Source organism: Palaemon carinicauda, chromosome 34, assembly GCF_036898095.1.
Source record: "Palaemon carinicauda isolate YSFRI2023 chromosome 34, ASM3689809v2, whole genome shotgun sequence".
NCBI lineage: Eukaryota > Metazoa > Arthropoda > Malacostraca > Decapoda > Palaemonidae > Palaemon > Palaemon carinicauda.
In genome coordinates this window covers 71,324,559-71,346,647 of record NC_090758.1, presented here as the reverse complement: position 1 = coordinate 71,346,647, position 22,089 = coordinate 71,324,559, and the positions used below count along the sequence as shown (strand labels likewise).

Sequence of the window (22,089 nt, the reverse complement as noted above, 5' to 3'; positions counted from 1 at the left end):
CCTTTATTGGAACATTGACCGTCTGTCTGCCTGTCAGAAGCTACGTTGAATCTTTTTCTTTTAAGGCAAACTTGCTTGAGGTTATGATTTTCTTGTTGTGAAATAGTGTCTGTTTGCTTGGAAGAGTCCAGACATCTGTTGAGATCACTTTCTTCTTCTTCAACACCCAACTGCAGGCAAGGCCATGTACTAACCCTATGTAAACCAAGCAAGCAATAATGGTAGTTATGATCTGGGAATAGCTGTCTCTTTCTTTCTCACTGTTATCCCTACATTGTTCTCTAGTCTTGGATAGTGCCATAGCCTCTGTACCATGGTCTTCCACTGTCTTGGGTTAGAGTTCTCTAGCTTGAGGGTACACTCTAGAACACTATTCTATCTAATTTCTCTTCCTCTTGTTTTGTTAAAGTATTTATTGTTTACATAGGAAATATTTATTTTAATGTTACTGTCCTTAAGATATTTTATTTTTCCTTTTTTCCTTTCCTCACTGGGCTATTTTCCTGTTGGGGCCCCTGGGCTTATAGCATCCTGCTTTTCCAACTAGGGTTGTAGCTTAGCAATTAATAATAATAATACAAACATACATATACCAAGGCGCTTCCCCCAATTTTGGGGGGTAGCCGACATCAAACAAATGAATCAAAATAGGGGACTCAACCGAGTTCGGCTGGTACTGCTAGGGTGGCACAGCCCACCCTCCCACATTATCCACCACAGATGAAGCTTCATACTGCTGAATCCCCTACTGCTGCTACCTCTGTGGTCATCCAAGGCACAGGAGGAAGCAGCAGGGCCTACCGGAACTGCGTCACAATCGCTTGTCATTCATTCCTATTTCTAGCATGCTCTCTTGCCTCTCTCACATCTATCCTCCTATCACCCAGAGCTTCCTTCACTCCATCCATCCACCCAAACCTTGGCCTTCCTCTTGTACTTCTCCCTTCAACTCTTACATCTATCACCTTCTTTAGCAGACAGCCATTTTCCATTCTCTCAACATGGCCAAACCACCTCAACACGTTCATATCCTCTCTAGCTGCTAACTCATTTCTTACACCCATTCTCACCCTCACTACTTCATTCCTAACCCTATCTACTCGAGATACACCAGCCATACTCCTTAGACATTTCATCTCAAACACTTTCAATTTCTGTCTCTCTGTCACTTTCATTCCCCACAACTCCGATCCATACATCACAGTTGGTACAATCACTTTCTCATACAGAACTCTCTTTATATTCATGCCCAACCCTCTATTTTTTACTACTCCCTTAACTGCCCCCAACACTTTGCTTCCTTCATTCACTCTCTGACGTACATCTGCTTCCACTCCACCATTTGCTGCAACAACAGACCCCAAGTACTTAAACTGATCCACCTCCTCAAGTAACTCTCTATTCAACATGACATTCAACCTTGCACCACCTTCCCTTCTAGTACATCTCATAACCTTACTCTTACCCACATTAACTCTCAACTTCCTTCTCTCACTCACCCTTCCAAATTCTGTCACTAGTCGGCCAAGCTTCTCTTCCGCGTCTGCAACCAGTACAGTATCATCCGCAAGCAACAGCTGATTTACCTCCCATTCATGGTCATTCTCGTCTACCAGTTTCAATCCTCGTCCAAGCACTCGAGCATTCACCTCTCTCACCACTCCATCAACATAAAAGTTAAACAACCACGGTGACATCACACATCCCTGTCTCAGCCTCACTCTCACCAGAAACCAATCACTCACTTCATTTCCTATCCTAACACAATAATAATGATAAGAACAAGGGGTCGGTTGGTTGCCTGATGCACCCTCTCCAATACCTGCTTTTAAAGGCATCTTCTCCCACCAAACCTCTTCTCTCCATATCATCCTTCACCTTATATCATCATCTAATTCTCTGCCTCCCTCTCGATTATCTTCCCTTAACAGGCTCCTCCCAAGCCCTCCTCACTCCCTCCCCACCATCCATCCTCACCACATGTCGATACCATCTCAGTTGTTACACTCTTATCACCTCTAATCTTTACTAGGCCTGCCATTTTTCCGTGGTAGGATCTAATTACGTAGGGAATATCTCCTTGATGCCTTAAAACTTTTGGGTGTATGGATAACGAAAATTCGTGATTCCCCTTGAAGTTGTATAATGATCTCAGTGGCATTACAGTACTCTATCTCGATGCCCACATCTTGATGAAGAAAAGCCTTGATACTACTTAAAAATAGCCCATTCTTTATCCTACACATCCCCTGAATGTACATTATAGCAGAAGTTGATTAGTTTGGTATATTTACTTTATTTCTTATTTCTTTGTTTATCGGTTGAGTCCCTTGTCAGGATGGGAGGAACGTAGAGAGGAGAGGTCCCCTTTTGTTTCATTTGTTTGATGTCGGCGACCCCCCAAAATCGGGGGAAGTGCCTTGGTATATGTATGTATGTATATCATCTGGGTATTTGAGTCTCACAAGGCTTGCTGTACAGACTTGTTTCCTGTGAATTTTTGCTCATTTTGAATGATGGAATTGATAGAATGGAAACGGTCCTAGTTTATTTCCTTTGGTCCAAATCTACTTTTAATTAAATCTTAATTACCATAAAAATTACTTAACATCTTGATTGATTATTTGTCATCAAGACAATGTTTATTCTTTGCCCTGTGTTCAAACCCAGGATACAATATAGTTAATTGAATTATTATCATTATTGTTACTATCTAAGATTGAAAAGCAGGCTATTTTATTCTGTTGGAGCCCTCGGGCTTATAGCATCCTGCTTTCCCAACTAGGGTTGTAGCTTAGCAAGTAATAATAATATTACTTGGAGTGGGGGTAGCTTCCTCGCTTACCCTTCAGTAACCACCTCGTTATGAATGTTAACCCTTCTACCCCCAATGGACGTACTGGTACGTTTCACAAAACTCATCCCTTAACCCCCATGGACATACCGGTACGTCCTTACCAAAAACTGCTATTTGCGTTTGTTTTGCATCTTTATGATAACTTTGAGAAACTTCAGGCATTTTCCAAAATAATAAGACCAACCTGACCTCTCTATGGCGAAAATTAAGGCTGTCAGCGTAATCTAAAAAAAAAGATATTGCAAAAGGTGCTTGAAAAAGAAAAGCGTGGGGGGGGTTTAAGGTTGGAAGGTTCCAAATACCCTTGGGGGTAGAAGGGTTAATTAACAGCCCAAGTTCTAGCTGAGCTGAAAGCAGACTCTTACCCAAAGGATTGAGGTTTGTGTAGTCAGGAAAAATACAAATTTCTTTTAGAATTTGTGATATTTTCTGTTGTGTTTTCTATATAATAAAGCCTATGTTTTGCTTTTCATTATTTCTATATTATGGTGCCGTATTTTCTTTGGTATTTTCTCCTTAATAAAAAATGTTTTTCAGCACACTATAGTATACTGTATTTAACAATATGTCTGCTGTATGCATTACTTGAAGGTCATTTTTCTTCCTTCTACTCTACTTCCGTGTTCCCTCCTCCTTCCTTCTTTCTTGCTGTCCATCCTCATAACGTTCCCTTCATGCTGCAGGTGCTCAATAGCCTCCCTGGGCCCTGTGTTGGGCCATCTGGTCCAAATTTATAAATCCCATTGAACCAGTATTCCCTTTTTATTGTTAAATTTTAATTATTGGTATTTTGAATTCACCACAGAGACGTGGAAATGTTCATGGAGATCACAGATGAATCCAGCCATGACAGACCAAGGAGGCAGCTGCCAATGACTTCGGATAACATAGCAGCCCAGTCTGCCTTACCTGAACCTCGACATGTCACGTGGAGGACGACCCCAAGTCCAGACATCTTGCCATTGTGAACCTTAACAAGTCTGAGTACTTAAAAGATGCTTCTCAAGTCATGCCATGTCCTGTCCTTACTCTGGCCAGTGTCAGTGTGTGAGTATCACCAGGTCTCCTTATGACTGTATTCAAACCTTACACTTTCTAGAGCTCATGTTTCCATCTCATGTTAATCATGAAGGTTGTGTTTGTTTGTTTGTTCCTACACAAATACAAACCTCATACTTCAAAAGAAGTATACTTTCAGGGAAGTTGGGTACGACTGTTTGAACTTCAATGAGGTGGAGGTAGTTACTGCTGGGCGGTGGGGAACACTTTCCCGTCTGATGGGCCACTGAGCCCATGCTTTTTTTTCAGCTGCTGTTAGAGTACAGGTGAGCTTCTGTTTCTCTTTCCCTTAGATAATTTCGTTGGCAGATCATCATGCGAGATGAATGTTTGGAAGGAACAATGGATTTGTAGTGGTTTCCTGATAACTGTGTGACAGTTGTCTATTCAAATCTGCCAATATCCACATTCTTGTTTCTGTTAGACAGCATTCCTCTTTGCTTTTTATCCCCCCCTTTGTGTGGCCGATAACAGTGACGACAATGTGTTCCTTGGAAGGTTAGCAATCCTTAGACGTTGATGTGTACGTACACAAGACGACTCATACTGTTTCTCTCCCTGTGGGAGAGGCTGTGGAGCCATAGGAGTTCCCTCGACTCCCTTTGCTGAAGACAAAGATGGCAACTCATTGCAGGGGACTCCTATGCATGCATCCACAAGCGCACCTTCGCCTTCTAGTAAGGACAGAGACTCCAGAGTGCTATTGATCTCATTGCGTAGCATCCCTAGAGTAAGGTACGTTTCACGATGTACCACTAGCTAGATCCCACGTGCCGGTGCCCAAGCGAAAGAACCCTACATGTGTACCAGATCACCAGTCATATAGGATATTCTTCCTCTAGATCGTACCAAGGAAGACTTCTATGAGAACATCCAGGATGACTGGTCTATAGGAGTTGCGTGCTTGTGACTCCTGATGTTTCCATCCCCATGGAAGAGACAGTTTGGTACAGAAAGCTTTCTCTCCTCTTCCTGGACGATCTCATTTCTCGCTTCCTGGGAGAGAGAAGGAAGCCATGTGTGCCTCTGTTGCATTCAGTCAAATACCTAATGAAGTACTGTACCTCAACCGAACACTGCAACTTCCCCCAAAGAATAAGACATCTGATCAAAGTAGCAGTTAGTCAATGGTGATCTCTCTCAAAGTACGCAAGGATGGTACGTACCAAGAACATAGCCAGCTCTAAGCAGTACAGGATATAAAGTTGTTTTCACCTGTTATCAGCACTTCGTCTCGTTACTCCTCTTAAAAGATTTTATTTTCAATATTAATCTTACCCGATGATCATGTAGCTGTCAACTCTGTTGCCCGACAGAAATCTAAGGTCGGGATACGCCAGCGATCGCTATACAGGTGGGGGTGTACACAACAGCGCCATCTGTCGAGTAGGTACTCAGGTACTTCTTGTCAACAAGAACTCAATTTTTCCTCTGTCGTGCCACCGGCAAGACCTACTTGGATACGCTGTTGTTTCTGGAGTTGTTTTTCACGATTTTGGTGATGTATTCGCTCTAGATTTTAGCCTTCGCTATTCAGGAACCCTTATCATTAGCTTATCAAGCTTTTTGATTAATTTTGGATTAATTGTTAATGAACTTTGCTAGATTTTGGAATTCCCCCTTGACTACTTCTACAATTCAAGATGTCTGACCAGTCTCAAGTCCCTAAGTACAGGCAGTGTAGCGTTAGGGCTTGTTCTAGGCGTCTTCCGAAGGCCTCCATAGATCCTCACACCGTTTGTTCCAATTGTAGGGGTAAATCCTGTCAATTGGAAGATCGATGTGAGGAATGCGCTGGGCTTTCGGAATTCGATTTTAACGAATTCCTAAAAAATGCACGTAGGCTAGAGAAGGATAGGATCAGGAAGAGTTCTTCTCGCTCTTTTGATTTTTCCTCTCCCCATGCCCCTCAACCTATTCCTTCCCCTGTAGTGGTGACTCCCGACCCTGCTACTAGTGCTCAACCCTCCATGGCGGACATGATGCGTGGCATTCAGGCTCTTGGTGACAGAGTGGAGTCATTAGCTAATGACCGGAATCAACTTTTGGCAGATGTCAAAGAGTTGAAAGCGCAAAGTGCAGTGGGAAGTGTAGTGAGTGCAAGTGAAGTGAAAAGTGTCAGTGTCAGTGTTGCGCATGAGGGTACATCTGTTCGTGCCAGTCGTCCTCCCAGTCCGGGACCTCTTGCAAGCTCCCAAGCCCAGGGGAGAAGCAATGTCGAAGGACCAAAGGGTTCGGCAGGCCTTGATCAGCGTACGGATGTACCCTCAGTGGTTGCGGACGTATCTGTCAGAGATTGTCCCATCCACAAACAGACGAATGAGCCCTATCATTCCTCGTCTGTGGAAGAAGTTTCGAGGAAGAAATGTTGGACCAAGGTCTCACGACCTCTCAAGCGTAAGGTCCCTTCCGAGCGAGTCCAACGGCCCAGGTGTAGCCACTGGGTCAGTTCGGACTCGCCGCAGTCTTCCGAAGACTGCACACCTCCCAAGAGAGGTAGAGTGGTTCCGCAGCAGGCAACTACTCCGTCTGTTGCCGCACCAACCACGGTAGACCCTAAGTGGTCCATGCTGCAGACTATGCAGTCTCAGCTTGCTTCCTTTATGCAGGAGTATCGTGCTGAGAAGGTTGACACTGCACCAGTTAACCTACAACCTGCCACGGTTGTGCGCTCAGCAGATACTGCGGCTGCCTGCTCCCACACTCCACCTGTGAGAGCTCCACCACCGATGCGCAGTCCACCCTGCCAGACGCATGTTCATGCTGCACCCTCCGTTGACATGCGTGAGCTACCGCATCAGCAGTGGGAAGGTGCTGTCGAGCTGCCGTGTTTTGACGCAATGCGGCATGCTCCGCAACCCATGCGGCATGCTCCGCATCCCATGCGGCATGCTCCGCAACCCACGGCAGTCCCTCCCACGCACCAGCACTCTGCTTTTGTTGTTGCCAGCTCGCACACTGACCAGCAGCGGCATGATGTTGGATCCGCAGCAGCTACGCATGCACCCGTGCTGCCGGATTCAGCCGTTCAGCTTTCTGCTCCACCTTTGCCACTTCCTCCTCAGCTTTCGGATGATTGAGTTTCTGATGACAAAGCTGCGCATTTGGACGATCCGCACTCCGACTTTGAAGAACCCAAGTCTACGCCTCCCTCCTTAGACTTTCGGAAAGTCCTTGCCTTGTTCAGGGACTTGTATCCGGAACAGTTTGTGTCTGCAACCCCTCGCTCTCCTCCCTCCGAGTTTGCTCTGGGCATGCAGTCAGCAGCTCCTGCCTTCACCAAACTTGTACTCGCACGCTCATCCAAGAGAGCTTTGAGGGTTATGGGAGAGTGGTTGCAGTCCAAGAAGCAGCTGGGAAAGACTGCTTTCATCTTTCCGCCTACCAAGCTTGCTTCCAAATCTAGCGTCTGGTATGCCACGGGAGAGGAACCCGGCTTGGGAGTTCCTGCCTCTGCCCAGGGCGACTTCTCAAGTCTGGTTGACTCTCCCCGCAGGCTGGCTATGAGACGATCTAAGATTTGCTGGTCCTTTTCTGACATGGATCATCTGTTGAAGGAAGTCTTTCGTGCTTTTGAGATCTTCAACTTCCTCGATTGGTGTTTGGGAGCGTTAAGCAGAAAGACTTCCCCTTCGGATAAGGACTCTGCCATGCTTATCATGTCTAGCATGGACAAAGCCATTCGGGATGGGTCTGGTGAGCTTGCGGCTTCGTACGTGTCGGGAGTGCTTAAGAAGAGAGAACATCTTTGCTCCTTCTTGTCGGCTGGGATCACTCCTTGCCAGAAGTCGGAGTTGTTGTTTGCTCCGCTCTCCAAGTGTCTCTTTCCGGAAGAGCTGATCAAGGGGATGGCTGCCTCGTTGATCCAGAAGGATACACATGACCTGGTGGCGTCCTCCGCACGTAAGGCTAAAGCTTTACCTTCCGTGCCTAGACCTAGGATGGACACCAGCGTCTAGGTTCATCCCGCCCTTTCGTGGCAGAACCTCCAGCAGAGGAGGTACCCGTGCCGACAGTCACCGTGGCAAATCGAAGAAGGGTTCCAAGTCCTCAAAAGGCAGAATCTGACTGCCTTCCTCTCCAGACAGCAGTGGGAGCCAGGCTCAAGAACTTCTGGCAAGCTTGGGAGAACAGAGGTGCAGACGCTCAGTCTGTAAGGTTGCTAAGGGAGGGGTACAGGATTCCGTTCTGCCGCAGTCCCCCTCTAGCAACTTCTCCCATCAATCTCTCTCCCAACTACAAGGAGAAGGACAAGAGGCTTGCATTGCAACAAGAGGTGTCGCTCTTGCTACAAAAGGGAGCGGTAGTCATAGTCCGGGACCATCAATCCCCGGGCTTCTACAACCGTCTCTTCCTGGTAGCGAAGAAGACAGGAGGTTGGAGACCGGTGCTGGACGTCAGTGCTCTCAATGCTTTTGTCACCAAGCAGACGTTCACAATGGAGACGACGAAGTCGGTCCTAGCAGCGGTCAGGAAGGAAGACTGGATGGTCTCGTTAGACCTGAAAGACGCGTACTTTCATGTCCCCGTCCATCCAGATTCCCAACCTTTCCTAAGGTTCGTCTTTGGAAAGGTAGTGTACCAGTTCCAAGCCCTGTGCTTTGGCCTAAGCATGGCACCTCTTGTGTTTACCAAACTGATGAGGAATATTGCCAAATTCCTTCACTTGGCAGACATCAGAGCCTACCTCTATTTGGACGACTGGCTTTTAAGAGCTCCGTCAAGTCGTCGCTGTCTGGAGAATCTCAGATGGACTATGGATCTGACCAAGGAATTGAGCCTCCTGGTCAATATAGAGAAGTCCCAACTCGTCCCATCCCAAACCATTGTCTATCTAGGTATGGAGATTCAGAGTCGAGCTTTTCAGGCTTTTCCGTCGGCCCCAAGGATCAGTCAAGCCCTAGAATGCATCCAGAGCATGCTGAGAAGGAACCGATGTTCAGTCAGGCAGTGGATGAGTCTAACAGGGACACTTTCATCGCTGGCCCAGTTCATCGAGTTAGGGAGACTCCACCTCCGCCCCCTTCAGTATCATCTAGCTGCTCACTGGAGAAAGGACATGACGCTAGAGGCGGTCTCAGTGCCTATTTCCGAAGAGATGAGGTCTACACTGACGTGGTGGAAGAACAGCATTCTTCTCAAGGAAGGTCTACCATTGGCTGTTCAGACCCCCGACCACCGTCTCTTCTCGGACGCATCGGACACGGGCTGGGGTGCGATACTGGACGGACAGGAATGCTCGGGCACGTGGAATCAGGAGCAAAGAACACTTCACATCAACTGCAAGGAGCTTTTGGCAGTTCATCTGGCCTTGATAAACTTCAAGTCCCTCCATCTAAGCAAGGTGGTGGAGGTGAACTCCGACAACACCACAGCCTTGGCGTACATCTCCAAGCAAGGAGGGACTCATTCGAGGAAGTTGTTCGAGATCGCAAGGGACCTCCTCATTTGGTCAAAAGATCGAAAGATTTCGCTGGTAACGAGGTTCATTCAGGGCGACATGAATGTCATGGCAGATCGCCTCAGCCGGAAGGGTCAGGTCATCCCCACAGAGTGGACCCTTCACAAGAATGTTTGCAGCAGACTATGGGCCCTGTGGGGTCAGCCCACCATAGATCTATTCGCTACCTCGATGACCAAGGGGCTCCCGATGTATTGTTCTCCGATTCCAGACCCAGCAGCAGTTCACGTGGATGCCTTTCTTCTGGATTGGTCCCATCTAGACCTGTATGCGTTCCCTCCGTTCAAGATTGTCAACAGGGTACTCCAGAAGTTCGCCTCTCACGAAGGGACACGGTTGACGTTGGTTGCTCCCCTCTGGCCCGCGAGAGAATGGTTCACCGAGGTACTGCAATGGCTAGTGGACGTTCCCAGGACTCTTCCTCTAAGAGTGGACCTTCTGCGTCAGCCGCACGTAAAGAAGGTACACCCAAGCCTCCACGCTCTTCGTCTGACTGCCTTCAGACTATCGAAAGACTCTCAAGAGCTAGAGGCTTTTCGAAGGAGGCAGCCAGAGCGATTGCCAGAGCAAGGAGGACATCCACTCTCAAAGTCTATCAGTCAAAATGGGAAGTCTTCCGAAGCGGGTGCAAGGCGAATGCAGTTTCCTCAACCAGTACCTCTGTAACGCAGATAGCTGACTTCCTTTTACATCTAAGGAATGTAAGATCCCTATCAGCTCCTACGATCAAAGGTTACAGAAGCATGTTGGCAGCGGTCTTCCGCCACAGAGGCTTAGATCTTTCCACCAACAAAGATCTACAGGACCTCCTTAAGTCTTTTGAGACCTCAAAGGAGCGTCGGTTGACCACACCGGGCTGGAACCTAGACGTGGTTTTAAGGTTCCTGATGTCAGCAAGGTTCGAACCGCTTCAATCAGCCTCTTTTAAGGATCTCACATTAAAGACTCTTTTCCTCGTTTGCTTAGCAACAGCTAAAAGAGTCAGTGAGATTCACGCCTTCAGCAGGAACATAGGTTTTACATCTGAAACGGCTACATGTTCCTTGCAGCTTGGTTTTTTAGCTAAAAACGAGCTTCCTTCTCGTCCTTGGCCCAAGTCGTTCGAGATCCCAAGCCTGTCCAACTTGGTGGGGAACGAACCAGAGAGAGTACTTTGCCCAGTAAGAGCTCTTAAGTACTATTTAAGACGTACAAAGCCATTACGAGGACAATCAGAAGCTTTATGGTGTTCTATCAAGAAACCTGCTTTACCGATGTCTAAGAACGCAGTTTCTTATTACATCAGGCTTTTGATTAGAGAGGCCCATTCTCATCTGAAGGAAGAAGACCTTGCTTTGCTGAAGGTAAGGACACATGAAGTTAGGGCTGTCGCTACTTCAGTGGCCTTCAAACAGAACCGTTCTCTGCAGAGTGTTATGGATGCAACCTATTGGAGAAGCAAGTCAGTGTTCGCATCATTTTACCTCAAAGATGTCCAGTCTCTTTACGAGAACTGCTACACCCTGGGACCATTCGTAGCAGCGAGTGCAGTAGTAGGTGAGGGCTCAACCACTACATTCCCATAATCCCATAACCTTTTTTAATCTTTCTCTTAAAATGCTTTTTATTGTTGTTTTTTGGGTTGTACGGAAGGCTAAGAAGCCTTCCGCATCCTGGTTGATTTGGCGGGTGGTCAAATTCTTTCTTGAGAAGCGCCTAGATTAGAGGTTGTGATGAGGTCCTTTAGTATGGGTTGCAGCCCTTCATACTTCAGCACCTAGGAGTCGCTCAGCATCCTAAGAGGATCGCTAGGCTCAGTAAGGAAGACGTACTTTAAAAGGCAGAGTAATGGTTCAAGTCGACTTCCTTACCAGGTACTTATTTATTTTATGTTTGTTATTTTGAATAACTGCTAAAATGAAATACGGGATACTTAGCTTCTAATGTTAACATGTATGCTGGTCTCCACCCACCCCCCTGGGTGTGAATCAGCTACATGATCATCGGGTAAGATTAATATTGAAAAATGTTATTTTCCTTAGTAAAATAAATTTTTGAATATACTTACCCGATGATCATGAATTTAAGGACCCTCCCTTCCTCCCCATAGAGAACCAGTGGACCGAGGAGAAAATTGAGTTCTTGTTGACAAGAAGTACCTGAGTACCTACTCGACAGATGGCGCTGTTGTGTACGCCCCCACCTGTATAGCGATCGCTGGCGTATCCCGACCTTAGATTTCTGTCGGGCAACAGAGTTGACAGCTACATGATCATCGGGTAAGTATATTCAAAAATTTATTTTACTAAGGAAAATAACATTTTTAATTGTTTGTTACTTTTCTTTTAGTTTTATTTATTTCCTTATTTCTTTTCCTCACTGGGCTATTTTTCCTGTTGGAGCCCTTGGACTTACAGCATCCTGCTTTTCCAACTAAGGTTGTAGCATAGCTAGTAATAATAATAATAGCATGTAGATCTTGTCATTGGAGGTATTCTTAACCAGCACAAGGACATCCACAAATATACATGGACTTCACCAGCCATATGTCAATTACAAAAATCAAATAGATCACATAGCCATTAATAAAAAGAAAAGGAGGACTCTTGAGAAATGTAGGAAGCTATAGAGGAGCAGATATTTGTAGTGATCACCAACTCGTCATTGCCACTTGTAAATTAAAACTGAAAGCACCCAACAGGAAGGTAGATAGAATATCTAGATTTGATACAACTGAGGTTTTAGAAGAGGACCACACAGAAACATTTACAGTTTAATGTAGGAATCGATTTGCAGTCTTAGAGCCTTTAAAAGACGAATAGCTGACAAGTAATGAAGAATGGTGTGATGTTAAGAACATATATCAGTCAGTTGGTAGTGAAGTCTTGGGAGTTGCAGTTACAAGGAGAAAGCCATGGATATCAAATGATACTTGGGATACTATGAAAAGGAGACAAAGACAGAAATTGATGTTGAATGTTTTTGAGGAAGTAATTAAAATTACAAGGGAGAGCATGCTAAGTATTCCAGTATTGATAGGGATGTCAAAAGAAAAGCCAGGAGTAACTGGAGAGAATATTTAGACCTGAAAGCAGATGAGGCTGACAAAGCGATGAATTCAGGTAGTGGCTATGGTGTAAGAATTACTCATAGAATTATTAATGAAATCTCTACGGGGAGGCCAAGAAGAAGTCCCTTTTCTTTGGAGGGATGTACTGTATAGGCAATAGTGGTGGAAGGCTCCCTATGGCTCTCATCCACTGTGCAGTTATCGTCATGGGCCCAGGCCCTTCGAAGACGGCTTCGAGACTTTTGGTATCTGCCACACCTTCAGTATCGTCTTTGAAGAAGCTCTGTCTGCCTCCAAAATAGGATCAGGACCTCCGGCTGCTGCTTCCGTGCCTGATCTGGCAGTTCAGGAGGGCTGGTAGAGGTAAGAAGTAAGGTAAGAGGACGCGTCGACAGTCCAATTTTCCAACTGCAGAGAGTGCGGATGCTCGTCTTCACATCGGGCAACCTGCAGCAAAGCAGAAAGAAAGAAGATAGAAAGACTGTGCGTTTGGTGGACCTAAAGGACGCTTATTCTCAAAGACCCGTTTGTCAGTCTTACGGAAAGTACCTCTGCTTCATCCTCAGGAGATTAGTAGACCAGTTCAAAGCTCTGTGCTTCGGACTGTGCACTGCTTACGTAAGTTGTCACTCTGGTCTCATTTTGTGGCGCTTGGACGGGATATGGCTTTTGAGAAGTTTTGTCAACTCTGATCCTGGCCTCTTCCAAAAGGCAGTTGCTTGAGGATAGAGACCGACTACCCTCTTTTGTTGCAATCTGGGGTTCGTGATCGAATTTGAATAAGTAGTCTCTCCCGCTTCAACGAGGATCAAGTGCCTTGGCATGCAGATAGATACGATGGTCTTTCACCCAGAATATCTCATTAGCATAATCAGAGGTGGTGCTCCCATTCCCATTCTAGCGAGAATCCCAGCTTGACGATAATGTCATCTGGGACATCTACCTCTTTTGAAAAGCTTGTTCAACATAGGTGGCGCCACAAGCAATCTCTTCATTAGTGTCTGAGGTATCACTGGTTGTTGTCCAGCAATGTCCAGTGGAGTAAGATGTGTTTGTTAATCTTAACTGGTAGCTGGACAATACAAACTCCACCAAGAGTGCTTCAGGGAAATGGGTCTCAGAAGAAAAGCACCTCAAAATTAAAGTGTGTAAATGAATGCAGCATTCCTAACACAATAAATTTTCCAACACAATTTAATAGGGTACTCAGTAGTGTTGATGAGCGTCAATGCTACGGTAATAACATATGTTATGAGGAGCAACTGTCTCGCACAGTCTTGTGAGTTGACCAGTCTGTTTCACATCTGGGGAGTGGTCAATCCTTTAGATCTATCAGCAAGGTGTCCTACACCAATGGGATCACTTGCACTCTACACTTTTCCCTCTTTTCAACCTGATATCCTGGTGGATCAACAGAGTTCTGATTATGCCCAGGTGTCAGGAGTACCATGGTGGCTCCCATATTACCACGAGATGAGCGTGATTCTGATCTGTTAGCACATTGAGGCAAGTATCCCCAGAAAACTGTGAATACTTCCTCTAATATGTGAAGTCGTTTATGGTTAGAGACTGTACAGTATTTCCTCCGTTAATATGTGAAGTCGTTTATGGTTAGAGACTGTACAGTATCTCCTCCGTTAATATGTGAAGTCGTTTATGGTTAGAGACTGTACAGTATCTCCTCCGTTAATATGTGAAGTCGTTTATGGTTAGAGACTGTACAGTATCTCCTCCGAGCAAAAGACTTTGCGCAGGAGATGTGTTGAGATCTATTATGGGCCTCTTCAGTTATCTAAAGAAGAGAACCTTTTTCTGCTATTGTTATCGTGGAAGGGACACTCCTCCAATCGTCATTGCTCTAGCGCATGCTATGGTCATCCTTGTCCCTGTTTTTGCTAAGAGAAGCGCCTCTCAGTCGTTCTGGGGAAGGCTATATCTCAGCTTTAAGCAAAGTCCTCCAACTGAGAAGCTAGATCTATTCTCCTCTTGGAAGTTGTCTATGTTCATGAAGAGCTTCAAGTAGCCTAGTTGTGGCCACCCCTGGAATGTGGAATGTGATTAATACTCTCAAGTTTCTTATGAACCTTTGAGATAAGTGTCAGACAAAAGATCTGACTCTATACATTGTCTTTCAGCCACCGTAGCTTTGTCAAAGTGAATTGGTGAACTTTTGACATCTTGCATAGTCCCAGTCATTCCGAAAGATGAAAGGAGTTTGCCTTCGCTGGTTCCTGGGTTTGTGGCCAAGACCCAGCTGCCCACGATACTAAGTCCAACTCCTCCTCCATCTCTTCAGGGCTCATCAGAGTTAGTCTCTCTGTCTTGCCGGTTTACTCTTGGTGTGGGTCTGTGTCCTCTCTCAAAGACTACAAGTTCCAGGTCTAAGGTCCAAAGTGTGTGTCTTGGTGTGGGTCTGTGTCCTCTCTCAAAGACTACAAGTTCCAGGTCTAAGGTCCAAAGTGTGTGTCTAGCTGACCGACTGAGAGGTCTTCCCTTGCCACCTGTCAGTAGTTCTAACTACCTCGTTAGATATTAAAGAATAACCCTCGCGTTGCTGAATCATACTTTATGTAAAGGACAAAGGTTTCTATAGTTAGGAAAAAAAACAAATTACTTAAGACTTTTGTGATGTTTCAGTTTGAGAGAAAATGTTAATATTATTTATGGTTACATAAAACCAAATAGAAATTATTAAATGCTGTTATAGTATTGTAAGAGGACTTGAAAATTTACTTGTATAAGAAATTAAGTGTCATTTCATTTTCCACAGGTATATAACTGAATTTACTGAACAGTTTATGCTATTGTATAACTTGATAGTACTCATTTCACTTATTGTCCATTTACAATTATACAAAGGTGAAAGTACCTTGACTGGAAAGACGTAGTAGCACAGAGTTACATAGTGTAATGTCCCTCTTATGTCTGTTTAAAATACTGTATGTCATTTCTGACATCCAACTTACTTTGTTTTGTCTCATGTTACATCAATCTCCAAGTCAAGATAGTTAAGTAGTGTAGTTCAGATGGAAGCTTGATAATTTTGATGTCTTGTTTTTATAAAATGACAGCAGGTTCTAAGTACTTGTTCGTGTTCAGAACATGTACAGACGGTCCTTAACTTACAAACCTTCGACTTAGAAACATTCAGAGATACAAACACAAAGATAAGAAAAAGAAATACCGTAATGAAATAATACTGTATCATTTAATACAGTAAGCCTGACGACATTTGTCATAACCTGATATCTGTTTCAGATGAAACCCGACCTATTTGCTAACTTTTGCAGCTGAAAATCATAGGTATGGGATTCAAGCTCGGTCTACCCTAAGCCAAAATAAATCAAAATTACTTACAAAAAGCTTCGTGGAACCAATCAAGTTTGTAAGTTGAGGACCTATATAAGGAACCATCCGAGTCACTTTATAGGAACCAATTAATGACGTAGGGTGTGGCACTTCTGCAAACTCAAATAGAGCAAGTTGAGATTTTTTCTTTTATATTAGGTTATTATCAACCACTTTAGTAATATTGTGATTGGTTGTCTTCTATATTTGCTGTTATATGATTGAATAGATAACCATTAATATTGCTTAGTGGAATACTTGGCCCTTCCTCAGAATAATAAGATTTGCAAATAGAAAAGCAGTTACTGTATAGGGTGATTTTGTTAACTCTTAAGATCTCAACTTATTGCCCTTGTCTGTTGTATTGTCTGTTTATACTCAATGTATGATCAATGGGACTGTTATGGTAGCAACCTTTGTATATGCATTCTTAACTGCTTTTCATTTAGTATTTATTATAAGAGTTCTGTAAAGTACAAGGTTACTTTAGCATAAAATCTCTCTCTCTCTCTCTCTCTCTCTCTCTCTCTCTCTCTCTCTCTCTCTCTCTCTCTCTCTCTCTCTCTCTCTCTCAGTATGTAAATTCTTTTGATTTAAAAATGGCTATCTAGCATTTAGTGCCTGACAAGTTAGTTTTTTCAATATTAAACTTACCCGATGATCATATAGCTGTCAGCTCTGCTGCCCGACAGAAAAACCTACGGGCGGAATACGCCAGCGATCGCTATACAGGTGGGGGTGTACATCAACAGCGCCATCTGTCAAGTAGGTACTCAAGTACTCGATGTCAACATAGAACCAATTTTCTCTCTGTCGTGCCACTGGCAAGACCTACTAAATACGCTGTTACTAACTGGATTTGTTTTCGCAACGATTTGGTGAAGTACACTATTCCAGTTTTGAGCTTTCGCTATGCAGGGGTTTTATCTTCATTTCAAAACTTGAACTCGTTTTGGATAGATTTAATTATGGTGACGAAGAGAGTATGGACTCTCTTTCACTTTTAAATGGCCGACCCTTCCCTTAGACGGAAGTGTGTTTAGGTTTTTGGTAATTTTGCTTAACACGTTATAGATCTATATATTTTATATCTCTCCGCCTTTATAGGCCTCTTCGATTAACTTTCCATTTATTATAAACATATAACTATATATTTTTATGTTTGTTAATATGCGACCTTTCCTGATAGTAGGCGGTCCTAACTTGGAACCGAAGTTAATTAACATTGAGCCCGTTATATCGTATTTAACCTTTAAAGAATTTAATACTTTTTAAATTTTAATGTTTTATGAAAGAATTTCTTTGATAGTCTCGTACTGTTTTCAAAGATGAACTAACGTTTAGTTTTTAGTCTACGCTGTTGTTGACGTTCAGGACGTTCAACATGCGCTCTATCGTTACGATAGAGAGAGAGTGTATCACGGTTTCACTTTGCAGTAAGAGTAAACCGATTCTGGCGTTTCGTTCATTCTTTCTTAGCTTAAATGGTTTAAATTCTAAATTAAAGGAACTTTTTATTTGGAAAACCTTTCAGTTTTTTCCTGTAGCAAATAACATGTTTTAACGATATATAATTGGGCTCTTCTCTCAGGTGCGAAATCAAGAGAGAAAGAGAGAGAGAGATAGAGACGGAGGGAGAGAGAGGAGAATAAACGTTTCGTTCAAGCTGGTAACGTTGTTCTCGTTTTTTACTCTCCTCCCTAGTCGCTGTAGGGGAAGAAGGTAAAACGTTTCTAGGGTTTTATTCTTGTTCCCAGGCTATGTGCGGTGAGAGATTGTAAACGTAGTTTATTTGATCTAGTGTTTAGTCTCTTTCACAGCCACTGAATTCTTTATCTTTATTTATGTTTTCTGTTGCATTGTACGACTGTTTTCGCAATTACTACCTTTTAATGAAGGATAGGATTGCGTGTTTCAGGTAGAAATCAGTTAAAGTTTCGATTTCAGTGAAATAAGTGCAAAACAGAAAATCAAAGTGATAAAGTGATATGCGCAAAGTGTTACAGTGTTGCGTCCGAGGGTTCGTCTGTTCGTGCCAGTCGTTCACCTAGTCCGGGACCTCTTACAAGCTCCCAAGCCCAGGGGAGAAGTAATGTCGAATGACTTATGGGTTCCACAGGCCTTGATCAACGAACAGACGTTTTTTTCCCTCCGTGGTTTCGGGCGTATCTACCCAAGATCGCCCCACCCACACAAAGACGAGAGAGCCCATTTATTCCTCGTCTGCGGAAGAGGTTTCTCGTAAGAAACCATGGACCACATCTCGCAGCTTTTTAAGTGCAAGTCGGTCCCTTCCGCGCAAGTCCAACGGCCCAGGTGTAGCCACTGGGTCAGTTCGGACTCGCTGCAGTCATCCGACGACTGCACACCTCCCAAGAGAGGCAAGGTGGTACCGAAACAGGCAGTAACTCCGTCTGTTGCCGCACCAGCTGTTTTAGACCCTGTCACAACGGACAGTAGCTCCGTCTGTTGCCGCTTTTGTAGACCCTAAGTGGTCTTTACTGCAGCCTATGCAGACTCAGTTAGCTGCGGTTATGCAGGAGTTTCGTACGGAGAAGGTTGACACTGCTCCCGTTAGCCTACAACCTGCCACGGTTGTGCGCCCAGCTCACGCTGAGGCTGCCTGCTCCCACACTCCGGCTGCGGAGAGCTCCACCACCGATGCGCAGTCGACCCTGCCAGACGCATGTTGACGTTAGCCGACGTGCGGCACCCTCCGTTGACATGCGTGAGCTACCGCATCAGCAGTGGGAAGGTGGAGTCAAGCTGCCGTGTTTTGACGCGATGCGTTAGTTTCCGCAACCCACGGCAGTCCCCACCACGCACCACCACTCCGCTTTGGTTGTTGCCTGCTCCCACACTCCGACTGCGGAGAAGGTTGACGATGCACCCGTTTGCCTACAACCTGCCACGGTTGTGCGCCCAGCAGACGCTGCGGCTGCCTGCTCCCACACTCTTGTTGTGAGAGCTCCTCCACCCATGCGCAGTCGACCCTGCCAGACGCATGCTGACTCCCACAGACACACGGAGCACTCCGTTGCCGTGCGTGAGCTACCACAAGCTGCCGTGTTTTGACACGGTGTGTCAGCCTCCGCAACCCACTGTGGTTACCGCCACTCGCCCGCAGCAGACTAGTCAGTCAGGAGTTGAGGCTTCCCCACACAGCTTTGGTTGTTGCCAGCTCACAGACTGTCTAGTAGTTACATGACGTTGCCTTCTGGTCTGCTACTAATGCACCAGTGCTGTATGTCCTCACGCACCTGTTGTGGTTGACAGTTCAGTTTTTTGACAGTTCACAGACTGTCAGGCAGTTACATAACGTTGCCTTCTGGTCTGCTGCTAATGCACCAGTGCTGTATGTCCTCACGCACCTGTTGTGGTTGACAGTTCAGTTTTTGACAGTTCACAGACTGTCAAGCAGTTACATAACGTTGCCTTCTGGTCTGCTGCTTATGCACCAGTGAGACCCTCACTGAGATAACCTAGCTTTTCTCGGACATGGTTCCTGTAGATGAGAAAGTGCTGTTCTCCCTCCTACTGATATTCCTTTGAGGACTCTGTCATTTGGAGAGGAGCCTTAAGCTGCTTAGCCTCCTATGGACTTTAATTAAAGCATAACAAGGCTTCCAGGGATGGCAAATGGTTCCGCTTCAGTCGCTAACCCCGTCTGTTGCCACACCTGCTCCCGTAGACCCTAATGGGCTTTGCTGCAAGACATGCAGTCCAAGCTTGTGTCCTTGATAGAGGATTTTTTACGGAGAAGAACCTTCTGGCCAACAACCTTCCTACCGATTGGTTGTGCGCCCTGTTGATGCTGAGGTATCCTACTCGCGTCCGCCAGTTGAGGTGGTTCCTCCACCGATGCGACCCAGTGTGGGTTGCCAGTCGCACGTTGACGTTAAGCGACTCTCGGAGGTGGTTGTGGACGTTCTGTGTGTCACTAGGAAGACGTTCAACAACCAGCAGAGGTGACTTGTTGTGACGCAGTGCGGCAACCTCAGCAACCCGGTAGGGGGTTGACTGCACAACCCAGACAGTCTAGACAGTTTCGGGTTGACGCTGTACTTCCTCGCGTCCCCATGGTTGACAGTTCACAGACTGTGCAGCAGTACCATGATATTGTGTCCGGCTCCGTCACGCATCCACCAGTGCGACCGGATTCAGCGAGTCAGACGTTGCCCACTCCGTTGCCGTTTCCTCATCAGTTTCGGATGAGGAACCCTCTGATGAGGACATTGCTGAACAAGACGATCAACCCCCAGCCCTGCTATCCATCCAGAAGATGCTGAAGAAGGAACGCTGCCCTGTCAGGCTGTGGATGAGTCTGGTTAGGACACTGTCATCCGTGGTTCATTTTGTGTCACTTGGAAGACTACACCTCCGTCCTCTTCTGTATCATCTAGCTTTTCATTGGAAAAGGACAAGACGCTAGAAGCGGTCTCGATCCCGGTTTCCAGAAAGATAAAGTCTGGTCTGACTTGGTGAAAGGACTTTATCAACCTTTGAAAGGGTCTTCCCCTGACTGTTCAGACTCCCAACCACGTTCTCTTCTCGGACGCATCGGACGTAGGCTGGGGTGCGACATTAGGCGGTAGGGAATGCTCGGGATTATGGAACTCGAGTCAAAGGACAAGCTTCAGGTCTCTCCTTCAAGGCAAAGTGGTGGAGGTGAACACGGACAACACCCTGCTTTGACGTACATCTCCAAGCAAGGAGGGACCTACTCTCTGACATGGTACGAGTTCGCAAGAGACCTCCTCACCTGGTCAACAGGTCTAGACTTTTCACTTGTAACGAGGTTCATCCAAGGCAACTTGAATGTCATAGCAGATTGTGTCAGTAGGAAGGGACAAATAATTCCAACAGATTGGACCCTCCACAAGGATGTATGCAAGAGACTTTGGGCCACCTGGGGCCAGCCAACCATAGATCTCTTCGCAACCTCGATGACCAAGAGGCTCCCAATACTTTGCTCACCTATCCCGGACCCAGCAGTAGTTCATATAGATGCCTTTCTACTAGATTGGTCACATCTAGATCTATATGCATTCCCTCCGTTCTAGATTGTCAACAAGGTACTGCAGAAGTTCGCCTCTCACGAAGGGACAAAGTTGACGCTAGTTGCTTCCCTCTGGCCCGCGAGAGAATAACTCACCGAGGTACTTCGATGGCTAGTAGACGTTCCCAGAACACTTCCCCTAAGGGTGGACCTGCTACGTCAGCCACGCGTAAAGAAGGTACTCCAAGGCCTCCACGCTCTTCGTCTGACTGCCTTCAGACTATCGAAAGACTCGAGAGAGCTAGAGGTTTTTCGAAGGAGGCAACCAGAGCGTTTGCTAGAGCAAGGAGAACATCCACCCTTAGAATCTACCAATCGAAGTGGGAAATCTTCCGAAACTGGTGCAAGTCAGTATCCGTTTCCTCGACCAGTACCTCTGTAACTCAATAGCTGACTTTCTCTTATATCTGAGGAAAGAACGATCTCTTTCAGCTCCCACTATCAAGGGTTACAGAAGCATGTTGGCATCAGTCTTCCGTCACAGAGGCTTAGATCTTTCCAACAATAAAGATCTACAAGACCTCCTTAAGTCTTTTGAGACCATGAAGGAGCGTCGTTTGGTTACACCTGGTTGGAATTTAGACGTGGTTCTAAGATTCCTTATGTCAGACAGGTTCGAACCGCTTCAATCAGCCTCCCTGAAAGATCTCACCTTTAAGACTCTTTTCCTGATATGCTTAACCACAGCTAAAAGAGTCAGTGAGATTCATGCCTTCAGCAAGAACATCGGATTCTCATCCGAAACGGCTACATGTTCTACAACTTGGTTTTCTAGCCAAACATGAGCTGCCTTCTCGGCCTTGACCAATATCGTTCGATATTCCAAACTTATCGTATGGTTGGAAATGAACTAGAAAGAGTATTATGTCCTGTAAGAGCTCTTAAGTTCCATTTTAAAAAACCTTTACGAGGCCCGTCTGAAGCTTTATGGTGTTCAGATAAGAATCCATCTTTGCCTATGTCAGAGAATTCTTTATCCTATTTTATCAGACTGTTAATACGAGAAGCTCATTCCCATCTGAATGAGGAAGACCAAGCTTGGCTGAAGGTAAGGACACACGAAGTTAGAGCTGTCGCAACTTCCGTGACCTTTAAACAAAATAGATCTCTGCAAAGTATATTCGACGCAACCTATTGGAAAAGCAAATCAGTGTTCGCGTCTTTTATCTTAAGAATGTCCAGTCTCTTTACGAGAACTGCTACACTCTGGGACCATTCGTAGCAACGAGTGCAGTAGTGGTGAGGGCTCCACCACT

At 45.5% G+C, this 22,089-nt stretch overlaps 1 long non-coding RNA gene across 1 annotated transcript in view; it reads left to right on the top strand.

Annotated features, from left to right (window-relative positions):
* LOC137626443 (uncharacterized) overlaps positions 1-22,089 on the top strand; it is an 88,862-nt gene that overhangs the window by 57,964 nt on the left and 8,809 nt on the right. Inside the window, exon 4 of the long non-coding RNA XR_011041037.1 lies at positions 3,663-3,904. This is a non-coding gene — a long non-coding RNA (uncharacterized lncRNA). The remainder of the gene's footprint in view (positions 1-3,662; positions 3,905-22,089) is intronic.